The following is a 17674-nucleotide window of genomic DNA, read 5'->3' as shown; positions in this document are numbered from 1 at the left end:
TAGATGTTGCTTGAGCCATCAGAATATTTGACCTTAACTTATTTGTCTTGAACAGTAATGTCCACATATGGAATAATGACATTGAAGCACTTAGCTCAATTTTGGTTTTCTATTTAAGTTGTAATTCAATTCATGAATTAGTAAAATAGCCAAGGAAATTTTAAATGACTAGATATGTGATTCGTTTTTAATTAGTTCTTTTATATGCTACATCCATTCCTCTCGGAAGGGGAAAATAAGTATCCTAAAGAACTATATTGGATTTTAAGGCCTTAATAAAAATGAGGAGAAAAATTATATTTTATAAACATTTATAAATTAAACACTTAAAAGTTGGTGGTCATTTGAAGGATGCAATATATGTTCAAAAATTAAAATAAATGAAAGAAACATAGAATAGTGGCAAAAAACATTGTGGGCCAGAGTAAGAAAGGATATGTTCTGATGTATCCTAGATCTGGAGTTGGCACACTAAGGCCAGAGGGACTATTTTGGTAAATGATTTTATTGGCACACAGCCATGCACACTTATTTACATATTGTCTACGGTTGCTTTCCTGATACAACAGCAGAGTTAAGTAGTTATGATAAAGACGTGTGGCCCTAAAATATTTACTACTTGGTCCTTTAAAGTTTTGCCAAACAATTTCTATGATAAATTTTAAAAATACATTATTCCCTTTCAAATGACAGAAACAGATTATTGTTTCCAAACCTGCAAAACAGATTTAAGTGTTAAAGTGAAACAAAGGTGTGAGTAGGAAGTATGGTCTTTGATCTTTCTGTTTTAAACCCTGTGAGAATTTACTAATCTATAAAAGGCCTTTTGCTAATGAGAGCCACAGGAATTGCATTTAGATAGGTTGGCATTCTTTTGAACATATGCTTTTTCCTAACTACTTACAGGTGTGTTGGAATAATATCAAATCATGGCTATGAATACTGAATTCCCAAAGCAATGTACCTCTTGAGTCGCCCTTAAGGTGGTCTTTGCAAGAGACTGCACTGTGCACAGTTTAACCATGGGGTCCTGGGAAGATGATAAAGCAACCAAAAAAAGTGATTTTAGTGTACCTAATCCCAAAAACATTGCTGCAAAGGCATTTTACCATTGAGGGAATAGTAACAGAGTGAGATAAAGATGCAGAGTTGTAAAGTTTAGGTTTTTGCACTTCCCATTCTTGGGTAATTCTTTCACATCTCCTGCATCAGTGTGCAGTAGAACTTCACGTCATGATGGTGATGGTATGTCCAATGTGTGGCCACCAGCCACATGTGACTATTGAGCATGGAGAACAGAATTTTAGTCTGTCTGATTTCAGTTAATTACTGGCCATGCATTGCTGGAAGCTGCCATATTGGAGAACATAGCTCTGTGGCCGAAATCAGGTGGATTTCAGGCTGCATTCCTTTCTTCAGCAGAGCTCACTTTGAGTCAGTGCTTACTATGAACCAGGAACTTCACCTATTTTGCCTTCATTAATCCTCTTAACAACTCTAACATTATAGTTCTTGTACAGATGAGAACACTGTATCTCAAGGAAGATAAAAGCATGACCAAGAACACACAACTGATATATGGCTGGTCAGGATCGAAACGCATCTGAGTCCAAAGCCATTGCTCTTGGTCTTAAACCTGTAAGGACCTCAATTCAATATAGTTGTGCTGCTTGTAGTCATGGATAATTTGAAAGAATGCTGGAGGCAGACATTTACCAAGATGTGTTCTGGAACTGTATTACCAATTATTTGGTATACCCCATACTTTGGGAAGCAAAATTTAAAAACTTAAAGCTCACCCTCTGCAGTTAGACAAATTGACTGCAGTGGGAATTTGCCTCCCTAGCCTTGCACAGTGCATGAGGCAGGAGCCATTTTCTATGGAAATTCCAGGTGCCTTACTGTTAATTCACTGCCTTCCCCAATATACAAAACCACCCACAAGACAAAAGGCAAGGGTAGGAGAGGTGAAGGCTGGAGACAATATTATAGCGGTAGGAGAAAATTTAGTAAAATCCAGTGAAACTGGAGAACAGTTCGCTTAGTAGATGAATATATTCAACTAAAAAAGATATAAATTTATTTATACAGTTCCGCATTAGTGGTCTTGAATTAATTTGCAATGCAAACTATAAGACTGAAAACACATGTAAGTTCTTTATTTTGGGATAATATTAAATTGTAAAAGAAAAGAAAATATGGTCAATAAAAGTTTGTTTTTAAAATCTATTTAAGTAATATTTTAAAATCTCATTCAATTTACATTGTATTGTGGCAGAGAAAATACTAATTTTAGTGTTAGGCCAGGTATTGAAATAATTAGTAATTTTCAAATAGTATATATGTCATAGATATGTCCCCCTACTTTTGTTGAATATATAGAAATCATTTTTTCTAATGGGAGAAGAACCTGAACAGACACTTCTCCAAGGAGGACATACACAGGTCCCAGAGACATATGAAAGGATGCCCATCATCACTAGCCATCAGAGAAATGCAAATTAAAACCACAATGAGATACCACGTCACACCAGTCAGATGGCCATCATAAACAAATCAACAAACAAGTATTGGCAAGGTTGTGGAGAAAAGGGAACCCTAGTGCACTGTTGGTGGGAATGCAGACTGGTGCAGCCACTGTGGAAAACAGTTTGGAATTTCCTCAAAAAGCTAAAAATGGAACTGCGTTTTGACCCATCCATCCCACTTCTGGGATTATACTCTAAGAATCCCAAAACAACAATTCAGAAGAACCTATGCCCCTCAATGTTCATAGCAGCACAATTTACAATAGCCAAGTGCTAGAAGCAGCCTAAGTGCCCATCAGTAAATGAGTGGATAAAAAATCTATGGTACATTTACACAATGGAATACTACGCAACAGACAAAGAAAGGGCTACTGCCCTTCATGACAGCATGGGTGGAACTGGAGAGCATTATGCTCAGTGAAATAAGCCAGGGAGCGAAATACAAATACCATATGATCTCACCTATAAGTGGAACCTAATCAGCAAAGTGAGCAGGCAAGGCAAATATGACCAGCAAAACAAAGAAAGAAGAAACCAACGGGAATGGGAGGGAGGGGGGTGATGGGGAGGGGAAGGGGAAGGCTCAGATCAAGGAACAGGTGTAAAGGACACATGGATGAAGCCAAAATGGGAAGGATTGAGGTGAGGTGGGGGTGGGTGGGGCAGGGGGAAGTGGTGGCAGGTAAATGGAGAAAAATGTATTTGAAAAATTAAAAAATAAAAATAAAATATTTTTCTACAACATGAGTTTTGATATATCAATGATGTGCTTCATGTTATTTGGACTCCTTTAAACCATGTGGTATCTAAAATTCTAATATTTGAAATTATACCACACTGGGTTCCAGGGAAAAATATCAAACAGTCTGTGGATCAATGCTGAGGCATTTAGTAGGGGTCAAACTTGCCATTTAGGAAGAATCAAAATATAAGGAGAGGCCTGCCCCTCAGAAACATAGTGGAAATTTGCATCTACGGATATGAAAAAGCATGTTCCAGGCAGGCAACAGTTCTTCCCAGACTACAAGAGAGCACCAGACAGGACCGAACACTGCTCAAAGTGGTCACCACTCAAGCTGCAGGTAAGACTGATGAGATTCAGGTCCTCTGATTTTTTTCATCCTTTGAAATAAAATATTTAAAATTCTATCATTCGACAGTATACCATGAACACAAATCTCTTCAGAATCATTGTTCCACCATACAGCATTTTAAAATAGACCTTGAAAAATATAGTTAATTAAAGTATAACTCAAACACTTTGCTCCAGCAACATGGCAGCTGCTGGGAAAAAATAAATAGATTAAATAGAGATAGATGTTTTCTTCAAGGAGTGGACAATCCAGGTGCTTAGAACTGGTCACTGGAACCGCACAGGACTTGGGAAAGAGGTGGAATACAAAACACTAGAAAAACCTGGCCAGATAGTCTCAGAAATAAAAATCATACCATTTGGAAAGATCTCTCAAGAGATTTAAATTGGTTTGTTAGCTAATAAGTGATTAAGTTATAAGTTTTAAAGCCTACTTTTTAAACTGATAGATCTTATTCTATTTGTAAATGTATCCAATTTAACAAATCAATTTTAAATGGCTTCGATCGATGTTTCCATCTATTTCAAACTTAGTGAAATTCTTTTAAACATTCAAACTGTACAAATTTAAGGTTCTATATTGTTTCTCAGTGTTTTTAATTTTATGACAAGCTGTCCCAAGTGCTTATGTAAACCTAATAAAGTTTAAAATATTTATCTTTGATATCTTTTATTCAACTACTTTCTGTGAGCACCTAGGTAAGCCATGACCAACAAATGTTATGAGCTTGTTGCATGGATATACCAGATCCCAGAAAACCCCCAAGATGATTAGAAGCTAGACGTGAAGGAATCATGGAATCTAGAAACTGAAATCACCAGAAAACTGACAAAACACTTGAAAAATCCTAGAAAGGTTTTCTTGAATTGGCAATGATTCTTTCAAGAAAAAGTCACATTGGGGGATTTTTCACAGAATGTCAACTCTGCCTCCTCATAGTTTAATGAGTTGGGAGAAAAAAATCCAAAATTTTGTAAGCCATCGATGATATAAACGCCTTTGACCAACACCTGTTAAATAAAGATAAAAAAATTTAAAAATAAAATTATTTTTAAATTATCTTTAATGTGCTGATTGTTTGTATACTTAGTAGGATATCAATTTAAAACCCCAAGTCCTTATTAAGTGCTCATTCACACGTTAGATTGGAAGCAAGATGCTGACCTGTTGATGTAAATATTTCTTACACATAGCAAGTGCACAAAATATATTTTACATGTTGAACATTTGAGTGCCTTACACATTTCTCTGCTCAACTCTGAGTTTTCCTTGGTCTGGGACACAGTAGGCTTGGGATGCCTCCTTATAGCCTGCTGAAGGGGGAACTCAAGGCTCCTACTTGTTTTTGACTGGCTTGGGTATTGCATAGGTTATTTCTGGGTGGGGCGTAGGTTATTTCTGGGGTGTTTGCTACAGTAGAGGAGTGATGGTCTAAATGTTTTCTCTCAGCCTAATGGCTGCTCCTTTTCTTGTCCTTTGGCTAGAGAGAGCAGGCTGTTATGGTGGCTTTTTTTGTCTATGCCCATTGACATTTCCAGATCTTCTCCAGCTCCAAGTCTGGAATATATGGGACAAAAGAAAACCCTGGAAACTTGCCACCTTGTTGTTCCTAGTTTCCCAAAGTCCCTTTGGGATCATATCTTTACTTTTTGGAGTTACCGTATGTTTGTTTAATGCATCATATGCAAGAAGATCTTAGTTGTACTTACTGGGAGGAAAATATATCTACTTCGTCTTTCCAGAAGTGGAAGACCCCCTTCATAAAACTTTTAAACTGAGTTTATTTAGGGGAAGAAAAATGCCATTGTTTTCTATGATTTTTTTTGCTAAGTTACTCACTTTTTAACATTAAAAAAATGCAGGCATGCCTTTAGTTATGTGTTAAAATTAAAAAATGTTAAAAAAAATAAAATCTTGAATACTTCCACTGCTACTGTTCATATCGTGGTATGTTTGCTTTCATTTATTTTTCAATACCTAGAGGGAGAGGTAGATGGAGAAATTTGTTTTGCTATTTAGGATTGAACTATGTGTAACACTGTATTATTTTTCTTGTAACATGATATTCTGGGCCTTTCTGCAGCCACCATCACCTCTTTTTGATTATCTTCTGAAAGCAGCAACTTCATATAGAAATGAGATGAAAACCCTGGTAGTCAGATATCAAACATGCCCTCTACCTGCACAGCCCTGTTGAGAAATGTATTATTGAATAATGGTACAATGACAGGCATACACATTTCCAGAAAGGAACAAACTTTGCTGTATGTTCCCACATTTTATTCACTCACTAAAAAACTTTCTCTTTGAGGGCTTTAGTCTTAATGACCATGGAGACTCTAATCAACCCTGGAATTATTAGATGCCTGTGAATTTCTGGATCCTTTGAGAAAAGTGAGCTCTTATTTTCCTCTATGCAAAGACTTATCCAAATGGATAATATTTCAGGGTTCTATTTTAGATTTACTTCTTAGGTGAGCAAGAAATGCTCAAGTTGTACTCATGTCTCTGGTGGGGTTTGGTTGGAAGCAGAACCTGACACAATCCTTATTCATGTGAATATTGAGGTTATGTTATCAAAAGAAGCATAAGGGGTCTCCAAGGAATGGCATAGTGCAAGGGAAGGGATTAGAAAAAGATGTGGTTTCAGGAGAAGCCTAGCCTAAGCCTGACCCCATAGAGTTCTAGAGCATAAATTGCACTATGGAAGTTGTCTCCCTCAGAGGGAGCAGGCAGCACTCTTTAATGCCTGCATGGGTCAGTCATTGGTTACAGGCCACTGCCCCCCCGCCTCAGGGAGAGAAAGTGTTTTGGGTAACTTCTCAGGTACCTCTGAATAATCAGCTCCTGTCATTCAGAGGCGATCCTCTGGAGAAGGACACAGTTGTAAGTTGTTAACTGTCATCACCCACAGAAGGTAGAGGATAAACGCATCAGCTACAACTTTATTCAATTAAAACTAGTGCTAATCACTATTTTAGGTATTATCCACTGCATTAGGGCACAAGGGAGAGCTGAAAAACAGTGTGTCTCCTAAACTCTTGGACTTTGCAACCTAGTGTAGGAGACAGACTTAAAACCAATATTATAAAAATTAGACTATAATTATTAGCAGAGGTATAATTAAAAAGTGCTCTGCTTTCAAGTCACATGAATACCTGGTAAAGAAATTTGACTTGCCCAGGGATAGAAGTAAAGGCTTGCCTAAGGAAAATACATTTGGGCTGTGAACTGCTAAATAAATATACTCAGAGAAGAAACTGACTAAGGTAAAGGACTATGGGGAATTGCATGTGTGTGGGGATCCTGTGTGCTGGGTACAGAGCACATTCTCTTAAAGAGGTGTCTAATGTTCCTGGAGTAAAGGTCAAGGGTAAACTTTTGGAGAGTGTGTTAAATCAATTGCACAAGAATGCACAAACGATCTCAGAACTCAGTGGTTTCAAACCATATCATTTATTTTGCTCCTGAGTCTGTGATTTAGGCTGGGTTTTTGTTGATTAGGCTCATTCACATGTCAGCCAACCTGCTGGCTGATGGCTGATCTAGGTTGACTTTGGCTGGAACACCTGGTCAACTTGGCTCTGTCCCATATCTCATCCGTCAGCATCCTAGCCAGTGCATGTTCTCCTCACAATCATGGAAGAGCTGGAAGAACACCAAAAACATGCAAGCACTTTTTAGGCATCTGTTTGCATCACAACTAGTAACATCCCATTGGCCAAAGCAAGTCACATGACCAAACTCAGAATCAAGATACCATAAGTATACTCTAGTACTTGATGGGAGTTGCTTAAAATCGCATCACAAAAGGCATGGAGACAGGCTTGTATGAAGAACTGAGCCATTAATGTAATCAATCTAGTAACAGAGAAGTGGGCATGGGTCAGGCCATTTGGGACCTGATAGGCTGTGCTAGAGTTGCTAGGGCCCATGCAATTACCCATTTCAAGTCTGTGGCAGAAATATAACTCATCTCTCCTTAGCCCTGCCTTAGAAATTAACCCACCCCTCAGCTGCATCAGCTTTCTTTTTCAACTACAGACTGCAGTGGTATTTTACATATAAAACATTTGTTTGTGCAGTGTTCATGATCCACAGTTTCCATTTCCCTTTCTGTACTGATAGACTTTGTATTTAATGTACATTTTGCTTTCCTGTGAGAAGCTCCAAGTGATTTATGCTCCATGCATTAACTAAGCTGTCACCTACTCCTTTGAGATAGTTACTATCACAATAGATGCTACAGAACTCTATAATAGAGAAGTATAATTACCTTTTATAGGTCCAGCCCAGAGAAGTGCCAAAAGGTTGTTGAGTGATTTTTCTCCCAGTATCTCGGAATAAGTCTAAGACTGAGTAATTGAACCCTAGAGCCCTGACTTCCAGTCTAGGCTATATTGCAATCACTCTAGTCTCTGTTTTATAAGAAATTCCTATATGTAGTTTCTATTTCTATGTGGAGATAATAAAATTCACCTGTTTCATGCTGTGTTTATCCCCTTGTCACCAAGCTCAGAGAATTATTGTGTTGTTTTACTAACAAATGAGGAAGCAGCAGAAAAAAATGTGGCTCTCATACCATACTCTTCCAGTAAAAGAATAACCAGTAATATGTTGTTCCACCAAAAAGCAGGATTAATGGCATTATCAATTCTATAATCTTGTATGTGTAAATACATATCAAAGAAAATCATTACAAGAATCTATGGCTCCAATTTCAAGAGCCCTTGTGAAAAACTAGGAAGTTGCGTGTGTACTTAAAGCGAGAAACAGAAAACACTAATAGAAATATAACTGGTCTCCAAGAGTATATCACCCACCAAAATCCAAATAAGTATGCCATTGGAATGTTTTTATGTTAAAGGTTGATTTTTCTGGGATACTTTTGCTAAAAGTATTTTTGCAAATTTATGAATATTATGAAAATTATTTGTTTTGACACTTAAGTTCAGCTATTTGCTAATGTAATTAAAAAATTGAAGAGCACTGATAATATACCTGTTCAATCCCCATGAATATTTCAGGATTGTGTCGAGGTAGGGAATTTGTGGAAGAAATGTGCTTGATTTAGGTATTTTAAGGGTCACGAAGTAGAAAGAAGATACATTTGGGCTACGAACTGCTAAATAAATATACTCAGTGAAGAAATTGACTAAGGTAAAGGACTAGGGGGAATTGCATGTGTGTGAGGATCCTGTGTGCTGGGTACAGGGCACATTCTCTTAAAGAGGTGTCTAATGTTCCTGGCGTAAAGATCAAGGGGAGACTGTCGGAGAGTGTGTTAAATCAATTGCATAAGAATGCTGTATAACACACTATCTCAAAACTCAGTGGTTTAAAACAATTGCATTCATTTTACTCCTGAGTCTGTGATTTAGGCTGGGCTCACGTTGATTTGGCTCATAATCAGACTTGCCAAGAGTCTGGATCAGCTTCTTAATTAAATGGGGAATGGGTCATTGGTCCTCTCTGGACATTTTGTAACATCACTTGTGAATCCTGCTCATTGTTCAGTACTTTGATAAGAAGGAGGCAGCGAATTCAGCTGTCATCCTGTAGTAGCTGTCCATTCTTGGCTCCTAGAATGCATTTGCTATAGAGAAAGAAGGCTCTTCAGATTATTCCATTCTGTTTGGAAAGAAAAGCTTTATTGATTTTGTACTGAACTCCTATTTTAAAATAAAATTAAGAAACTGCTTACCAAATGCTATATCTATGAGAATGCTTCTGACTCCAATTCATAGAATACCCTTGTAAGAGCTAATTAAACAATAAGGAATCTATTATCTCATATAAAATCTCATATAATCTGAAGGTAGGTAGGGTAGTTCTGAGATTGATTAGTTCAGGGGCTCTGCAATATCTATGTTAGCTTCTGTGATTCCCTTGATTTTGTCCTCATGATCCAATTTGGCTGCCATAGCACCAAGCATCACTTCCTCAGACAACAACATCCAAAAAGAGGAAGGAAAGTTCCTTGTCTGTGACATGTCCTTAGAATGAAAACAACAACAAAAAACTCCTAGAAGAGTTTAAAACAGAATTTTTCCTTTTGTTTTGTTCTTTTCTACAAGAATGATCACATGCCTACTCCTACCTCCATCGCTAGTAAAGAAATAGAATCACCTTAATTTCCTGATTAATAAATTTTTAATATCTGTGGTATATCTGTCTTATTTTGTTCATAATATTGTTTATTTATGACTTCTCTTATTGTTTATTAGTCTTTCTAGAGATTTATCTGTTTTCAGAGAGCCAGTTTTTAGTGTTGTTAATTCTCCCTAATGTATTTTGTTTTCTATTGTACTTCTTGGTAATGTTTATTACTTTTTCTGTTTTTGGGGGTTTACTTTTTCTAAAATATATTTCTAGATTTTCAGATTAAATACTTAACTCATTTATATTGTCTTTCTTGATATTTAAAATGTGTTAAAACTTATTTATATTTTTATTTATTTATTTATTTAATTGTATTTTAATGTATTTTTTCAAATACATTTATCTCTGCCTACCCCCCACCACTTTCTCTTGCCCCCTCCTTCCTTCCCTCCCTCAGCTCTTCCCCTTTGGTTTTGTCCATGCAACCTAAATGCCCATCAGTAGATGATTGGATCAAAAAGTTATGGTACATTTACACAATGGAATACTATGCAGCAGAAGGAAAAAAAGAACTACTAAACTTCGCGACAGCATGGATGGAACTGGAGAGCATTATGCTAAGCGAAATAAGCCAGGGGGTGAAAGACAAATACCATATGATCTCACCTATAAGTGGAACCTAACCAACAATACAAAGATGCGAGGAAAATAAGACCAGCAACACTGAAAGGAAAAGAAATCAACAGAGACAAGAGGGAAGGAGGGAGGTGGGGTGGGGAAAAGGAAGGGAAGGGGAAAGTCAAGGAACATCTAACAAGGACTTATTTATATTTTTAAATCTACATCCCATTAGTTTTTTGTGCTGCCTTTTCATTGGATTTTTTTCTAAATAATTTATAATGATTTCTCAATTTCCCATTTCATTTATGAATTATACAGGAGAAAAATATGTGAGATTTTATATATGTGGTCATTTTCACTATCTTAATTCTTGATTTTTAATTAATTGCATTACTCTCTGAGGTGTAATCTGTATAATAGAAAAACTTTGAAGCTTGCTGACATTTTTATGATATAGTTAATTGCTATAAATGGCACACTTGTATTTAAAAAGAATGTATTTGAACACAATCCAATATATTGCTATTAACCATAATTGTATTTTCAAACTTTCTCTATTCTCATCAAGTTTTTGTCAGCTTGGTTTATCCAATTTTAATAGACTCATGTAAAAGTTTCTAGCTTCAAGATAGGAGGTTCACTCTTACCACTTTTACTCACCATGATATTAGAAGTCCTAGCCAAAGCAGTTAAGTAAGAAAAAGAAATAAAATGTATCCAAATGAGAAAGAAAATAATAAAACTATCACTATTTGTGGATGACATAATTTTATACATAGAAAACTATAAAGACTCCACCAGGAACTTGCTAGAATGAATAAATGATTTAAGTATAGTTGCAAGGTACAAAATCAATATACAAAAATCTGTTGCATTTCTACACACTAATAACAAACGATAAGAAAGAGGAATTAAGAGAATAATCCCATTTACAATTGCATCAAAAAGAATAAAATACCTAGGAATAAATTTAACCAAGGAGGTGAAAGACCTGTACACTGAAAATTATAATATATTGATGAAAGAAATTGGAGAAGACAAATAAATGGGACTTCTGATCAAGATGGAGATGTGGGTAAACATGACTCACCTCCTCACACAACCACATCAAAATTACAACTAAAGTATAGAACAACCATCACTCAGAAATGTCAGAAATTGAGTTGAAGTCTAACAACTATGGAATTAAAGTAACCACATCCAGACTAGTAGAAGGGATGGAGACACAGAATGGGCTGGTCTCACATCAATGTTTGGTGGTTAAAAAGTCAGGTGGAATATTTCAGGAGTAAGGAGTCCCAGCCTCACACCAGGCCACCCTGACCAGGGTTCCAGTGAGGGAATCTAAGTCCCCATATCTTCTGGCTGCAAAATCTATAAGGGATTGAATCAGTGGAATAAATTTCTGGAATCCCAAGCAGTTCCTCTTAAAGAGCCCACACATGGACTTACTCAGACTCACTCCCTCCAGCTTAAAAGGCACCAGTGGCATACAGGGAGGAACTGAAGTACCTGGCATCAAGAAGAGAGCTGGAAGACAGCTCTCTCCAAGACAGAAAGGCAGGTAGAGGCCATAGTCCCTTTTCTGAACTCCGCCCTTCTTTAAAGCCAGGGAGCTGGCAAGTGGGTGTCATATTTGAGACTCCAACAATCTGGCTAACACTATCTGTCCACCCTAGAGATCCCTTGAGGCTGTGCTCCACCTAATTTATGGGCCCACCCAAGGTGTTAACAGTGGCTTTTCTATCTTAATGCTGGTCTTGGCTCATGCTTCACAACTTCCTAAATTCTATTAAACAAGCAATAGCTGGCCTCAGTGAGCCCCCAGCCCTCATATCACTTGCTAAGTCATCCCAGGCCCGGCACGAGCAGCAAACAGCCTAGGGTCACATTTTGTCTTTTCTAGGAATTTCTAAGCCCAGCAGAAGTAGCAGCCATCTGCAGATTGTTTTATAGCTCACACAGAGTGGTCCCAGGCAGAGCACAAGTGAGGGCTGACCTAAGGCTGCACCACCCAGAAAACCCCAGAACCTGCATGTGCAATGGATAGCTATAGACTACATTGGAGTATCACCATGCTGCCCCTGAATAGTGGATCCTCCATGGAGAGCAGAGGTTGGTGGTCAGTGGTCACAGCCAGTTCTTGCAGCTGTCTATCCTAAGTAAATCCCTCCCATTGACCTGACAACAAAAATCAAGACGCAACTACAAAAGGAGGGTAAAGGGCACATGTCAAGTACTCTGCTTGGGTGATAGGGGAAGCTGTGCCACTGAACCCTACAAGACACCTACTATAGAAGACCACACTACCTCTTTGTTGATGAATTTTATGGATATCACTCCAAAAACAAAGAAAACAAAAGAAAAAATAAACAAATTGTACTACATTTAACTAAAAAGCTTCTGTACAACAAAAGTAACCATTAAGAAAATGTAAAAGCAAACTACTGAATGGGGGAAAATATTTGCAAATCAGATATCTCCAAAATATATAAAGAAATCATTCAACTCAATAGCAAAAGTCCAAACAATCCAATTAAAAATTGGACAGAGGACCTGAATAGACATTTTTCCAAAGAAGGTGTACAGATGATGGGTAGGTACATGAAAAGATGCTCAGTATCACTGTTCATCAGGGATACACAAAGCACAACCACAATGACATACCTCACCTCTGTTAGAATGTGTATTATCAAAAACAACAGAAATAACAAGTGTTGGTGACGATGTGGATAAAAGAGGACTCTCATGTACTGATGATGGTAGACATGTAATCTGGTGCAATCACTACTGAAAAAAAGTATGGAGAATCCTCCAAAATTAAAAATAGAACTAGCATATGATCCAACAATTTCACTGCTTGGTATTTATCTAATGAAAATGAAAACACTAATTAAAAAGGATATATGCATCCCTATGTTTATTGCTGCATTGTTTACAATAGCTGATATGAAGATAGACAAAGTGACCATTCATAGATGAATGGATAAAAAAGATATGATACACACATATATACATATACTATACACACAAAAATCATATTTAAGCATTTTTAAAAAAGACATCTTACCATTTATGACACAGATAAACCATAAGAGAATTATGCTAAGTAAAATAAGTGAGACAGAGAAAGACAAATATGGTATGATTTCAATTATATGTGGAATCTAAAAACCAAAACTCATAAATAGAACAGAACAGTGGTTCCTAGAAGGGAGAGAGTTTAGATAGGATAGAACAGTGTTTTACTAGAAAAGAGCATGTTTGGGGGTGGACAAAACTGGTGAAGGAGGTCTAGAGGTACAAATTTCCACTTATAAAATAAATCATGGGGATGTAATGTGCAGCATGGTGACTGTAGTAAATAATATTATTGTGCCTACCTTAAAATTGCCAAGAGAGTAAATCCTAAAAGACCTTATCAACAGCAAAGAAAATGTAGCTTTGTGTGGGAATGAATGGTAACTAGACATTGTCATGATTATTTTGCATTGTATGCAAATACAGAAATATTGTATTGTACACCTAGAACTTACATAATGTTATATCTCAATTGTATCTCAATAAAAAAAGGTCCCAGGAGACTTCAAGATGGCAGAGGAGTGAGTGGAAGTCACACTGACCTCTTCCCAGGACCAATCTGGAATTACAACTAAATTGTGGAGAAATCACCTGGAAAACAACTAAACAATAGCAAGAGAGGAGCCTTAAAACCTCAGAAAGACAGAGGAATCGGCTTCAGAACATCCTAACTGATAAGGAGTGCCATAGAGGCTTGAGAAGGTGGACTGGGAGACCATGAATGGCAGTGCCAGAGGGATACTGAAATGGCCAATTGGATCCCCCTGAGAAGAGCAGGGTCTAAACCATAAGTGGGGATCTCCAGCCTACAGTACCAGAGCCCCAAAAGCACACATATAACAGCCAGGTGTGAAAAGCGGCAGTGTGCTGTCTGTCTGAGACAGGTGGCTAGAAACACAAAGAGCTGTTTAAAGGACTGATGCAAAAATTTGTAGTGGCAGCCACTTTCCCTGGGCTCTGGGGGAGGAGAAGGCAGAATGGCCTGGAGATACCTGAGGAGAGACTGGAGAAGGAGGCTTGGGGGAAAGAACTGAGAAAGTGGATGGCGGGTTCCCTGTGCTGACTCACAACCCATTCTGCAGCTGCCATCTTGCTCAGGCAGACCACTTCCCCAAGTGGCAGCAGTGTGAAAGGACACAATAGCCATGCTCCCAGTAGGCTCTTCCCCAGCCCGGTGTTCATCAGGCCAGGTGCTGAGTACAGAGTCGCAGTAGCAGAGAGTAGACCTCTGGCTAAATGGGATGCAGAATGGTCTAGAGGAAAGTCAGGCAATGGAGGAATTGGGGAGAGAACTGAAGGAGTAGCCAGGGGTATCGTGGTACTGACTCCTCCCCCATGTGACAGCAGCCATCTTGCTGAGGCAGACTACCCCCCTGAATGGCAGCAGCTTGAAAGGACACAATAGCTAGGCCCACAGGAGGGACTCTGCCTCACCCTGACTGCTGAGGGCAGAGTGACTAGATTAACAACTGGAGGAGACAGACACAGTAGATTCCTGGAAGTCCTTAAAGACTACCTAAGGTCAGACAGGGTCAATAACTGACATAATTAGAAGCAGATCCAGAAAGAAAAAAAAAAAAGCAGTGTCCTACTGTAGAACTTCATACCACAAAGACAGGAAGTCAAGACAGATCAGGGTAAGAAGCAGAAGCAAAAAAGAAGAGTCTCACAAATAATGGGAAGAAAAAGAAGCACCCTGCAATCGAAGGAAAAGGAGGAATCCTCACAAAGAGAACTGAATGAAATAGAGGCAAGTAAATTATCAGATATTGAGTTCCAAACAACGGTTCTAAGGAAGCTCAGTGAGTTCAAAGTGAATTACCAAAAACTACAGGGAAACTATGAGGAACTTATTGCAAACTATATCAGCATGAAAAAATACATAGAAATTATCAATAAGAGACTAGGGGAAATGAGAATACAATTTCTGAATTAAAGAAAACAGTAGCAGGAATCAAAAGTAGGCTCATGGAAAGACAGGATCAAATCAGTGAGCAGGGGACAAGGTAGAAAAAAACTACCAGAAAGAGCAAAAAAATGAAAAAATACTCCAAAAGAATAAAGAGACTTTCAGGGAAATGCAGGACAACCTGAAACGTAATAACATCTGTACAATACGGATACAAAAGGAGAAGACAAACAAGGGATAGAGAACCTGTTTGAAAAAGTAATGGTGGAAAACTTCCCTAATTTGAGGAGAGAAAAAGTCATACAGTCCAGGAAGCACATAGGGTCCTATTCAAGAGGAACCAAATGAGGCCCACTCCAAGACACAACATCATTAAAATGGCAAATATCAAAGACAAACAGAGAACCCTAAAGGCAGCAAGGGAGAAACAGGTAGTAACATACAAGGAAACACCAATATGGCTAGTAGCTGACTTCTTAACAGAAACACTACAAGCCAGAAGGGAATGGCAAGAAATATTCCAAGTCATGAAAAGCAGAGGCCTGCAACCAAGACTGCTCTACCCAGCAGGGCTCTCAATTAAATAAGGAGTTTCCTAGACAAAAGAAGGCTAAAGGAATACACCTCCACCAAATGAGCACTGCAAGATACTCTAACAGAAATCCTTTAAGAAGACGAAGACAAATGTATTTGAAAAAATAAATTAAAATAAAATTTAGGAAAAAAAAAGAAAATGAAGAAAAAGAGTGAGAAAGAGAGGAACACAGGTTAAAAGGAAAAAAATGAATAAGTTCCTATCAGTAATAACTTTAAATGTAAATAAATTAAATGCCCCAATCAAAAGACATAGAAAAGCTGAATGAATAAGCAAACAAGACCCACACATATGCTGTGTACAAGAGACCCACCACAGAACAAAGGACCAACACAGACTGGATGTAAAGGGATGGAAAAAAAAATATCCCAAGCATATGGATGGGAAAAAGGAAGCCGGGGTAAAAATACTTGTATAAGACAGAGTAGTTTTCTAAACAAAGGCTGTAGAAAGAGACCTAGAAGGACACGTCATAATACTCACTTTATAATACTCAAAGGAAGAATCAATCAAGAAGACATAAACATTGTAAACATATATGCACCCAACATAGAAACATCCAACTATATAAGGAAAATCTTGCAGGACTTCAAGAAAGGTAGAGACAGCAACACACTGATAGTCAGGGATTTTAACACTCCACTGTCAACAACGGATAGATCATCCAAACAAAACATCAACAATGATCTTGTGAAACTGAGTGACTCATTAGATCAAATTGATTTAACTGACATTCATAGAATCTTTCATTCCAAAGAAGCAAAATACACATTTTTTTCAAATGCACATGTTACATTTTCAGAGAAAGACCACATGATAGGACACAAAACAAGCCTTAACTAATTCAGGAGAATTGAAATCATAACAAGCATTTTCTCAGACCACAAGAGCATAGAACTAGAAACCAACCTCAAGGAAAAAACTCAAAAACTTTCAAACTCATGGAAATGGAATAGCATGCTATTAAACAATGAATGGATCAATAATGAGATCAGAGAAGAAATCAAAAAGTTTCTAGAAACAAATGAAGATGAACACACAACAGTCCAAAATCTATGGGACAGAGAAGGCAGTCCTGAGAGGGGAGTTCATAGCAATACAGGCCTACCTAGAAAAGTTAGAAACATTTCAGATAAACGACCTATCCCTCCAGCTTCAAGAACTGGAGAAATAACAACAAACAAAGCCCAGAATGAGTAGGAGCAAGGAAATAGTCAAGATCAGAGCAGAACTGAATGACACAGAGACTAAAAAAACAATTCAAAGGATCAACCAATCCAGGAGTTGTTTCTTTGAAAAGATAAACAAAATCAACAAGCCTTCATGGAGACTCATCAAGGATAAAAGGGAGAGGACTGAAATAAATAATATCAGAAATGAAAGAGGAGAAATAACAAGTGATACTACAGAAATACAAAGGATTGTAAGAAATTACTATGAACAATTATACACCAAGACATTTTTGAAAATCTCTGTTGAGACATGCCCTGCCTTGTTTCAGGGACTGTAGTCCTGCTGACAGGTGAGAGGGCCCCAAGGCTGGACATAATCAAAGAGGCCTTGTGAAAACAGGCCACAGAGGAGATGAAACCTGTCCCACTGGCAGGGGTGCAGCTCCTGCCTCCCTCACATCACTCTGCTTGGTCCAGTGATGATCAGTTGGTGATGACTGGTAATTTCTCTCATGAGGAGAGAAAACCTAAGACATCGGCCATTATGGACAGCAGGACATGGACTTAGAGGG

This window comes from Pteronotus mesoamericanus, unplaced genomic scaffold (genome assembly GCF_021234165.1).
Source record: "Pteronotus mesoamericanus isolate MK-2021 breed Mesoamerican mustached bat unplaced genomic scaffold, CSHL_Meso_final scaffold_54, whole genome shotgun sequence".
Classification (NCBI taxonomy): Eukaryota; Metazoa; Chordata; class Mammalia; order Chiroptera; family Mormoopidae; genus Pteronotus; species Pteronotus mesoamericanus.
The sequence above is the reverse complement of the archived record's forward strand: the minus strand, read 5'-3'. Positions refer to the sequence as shown.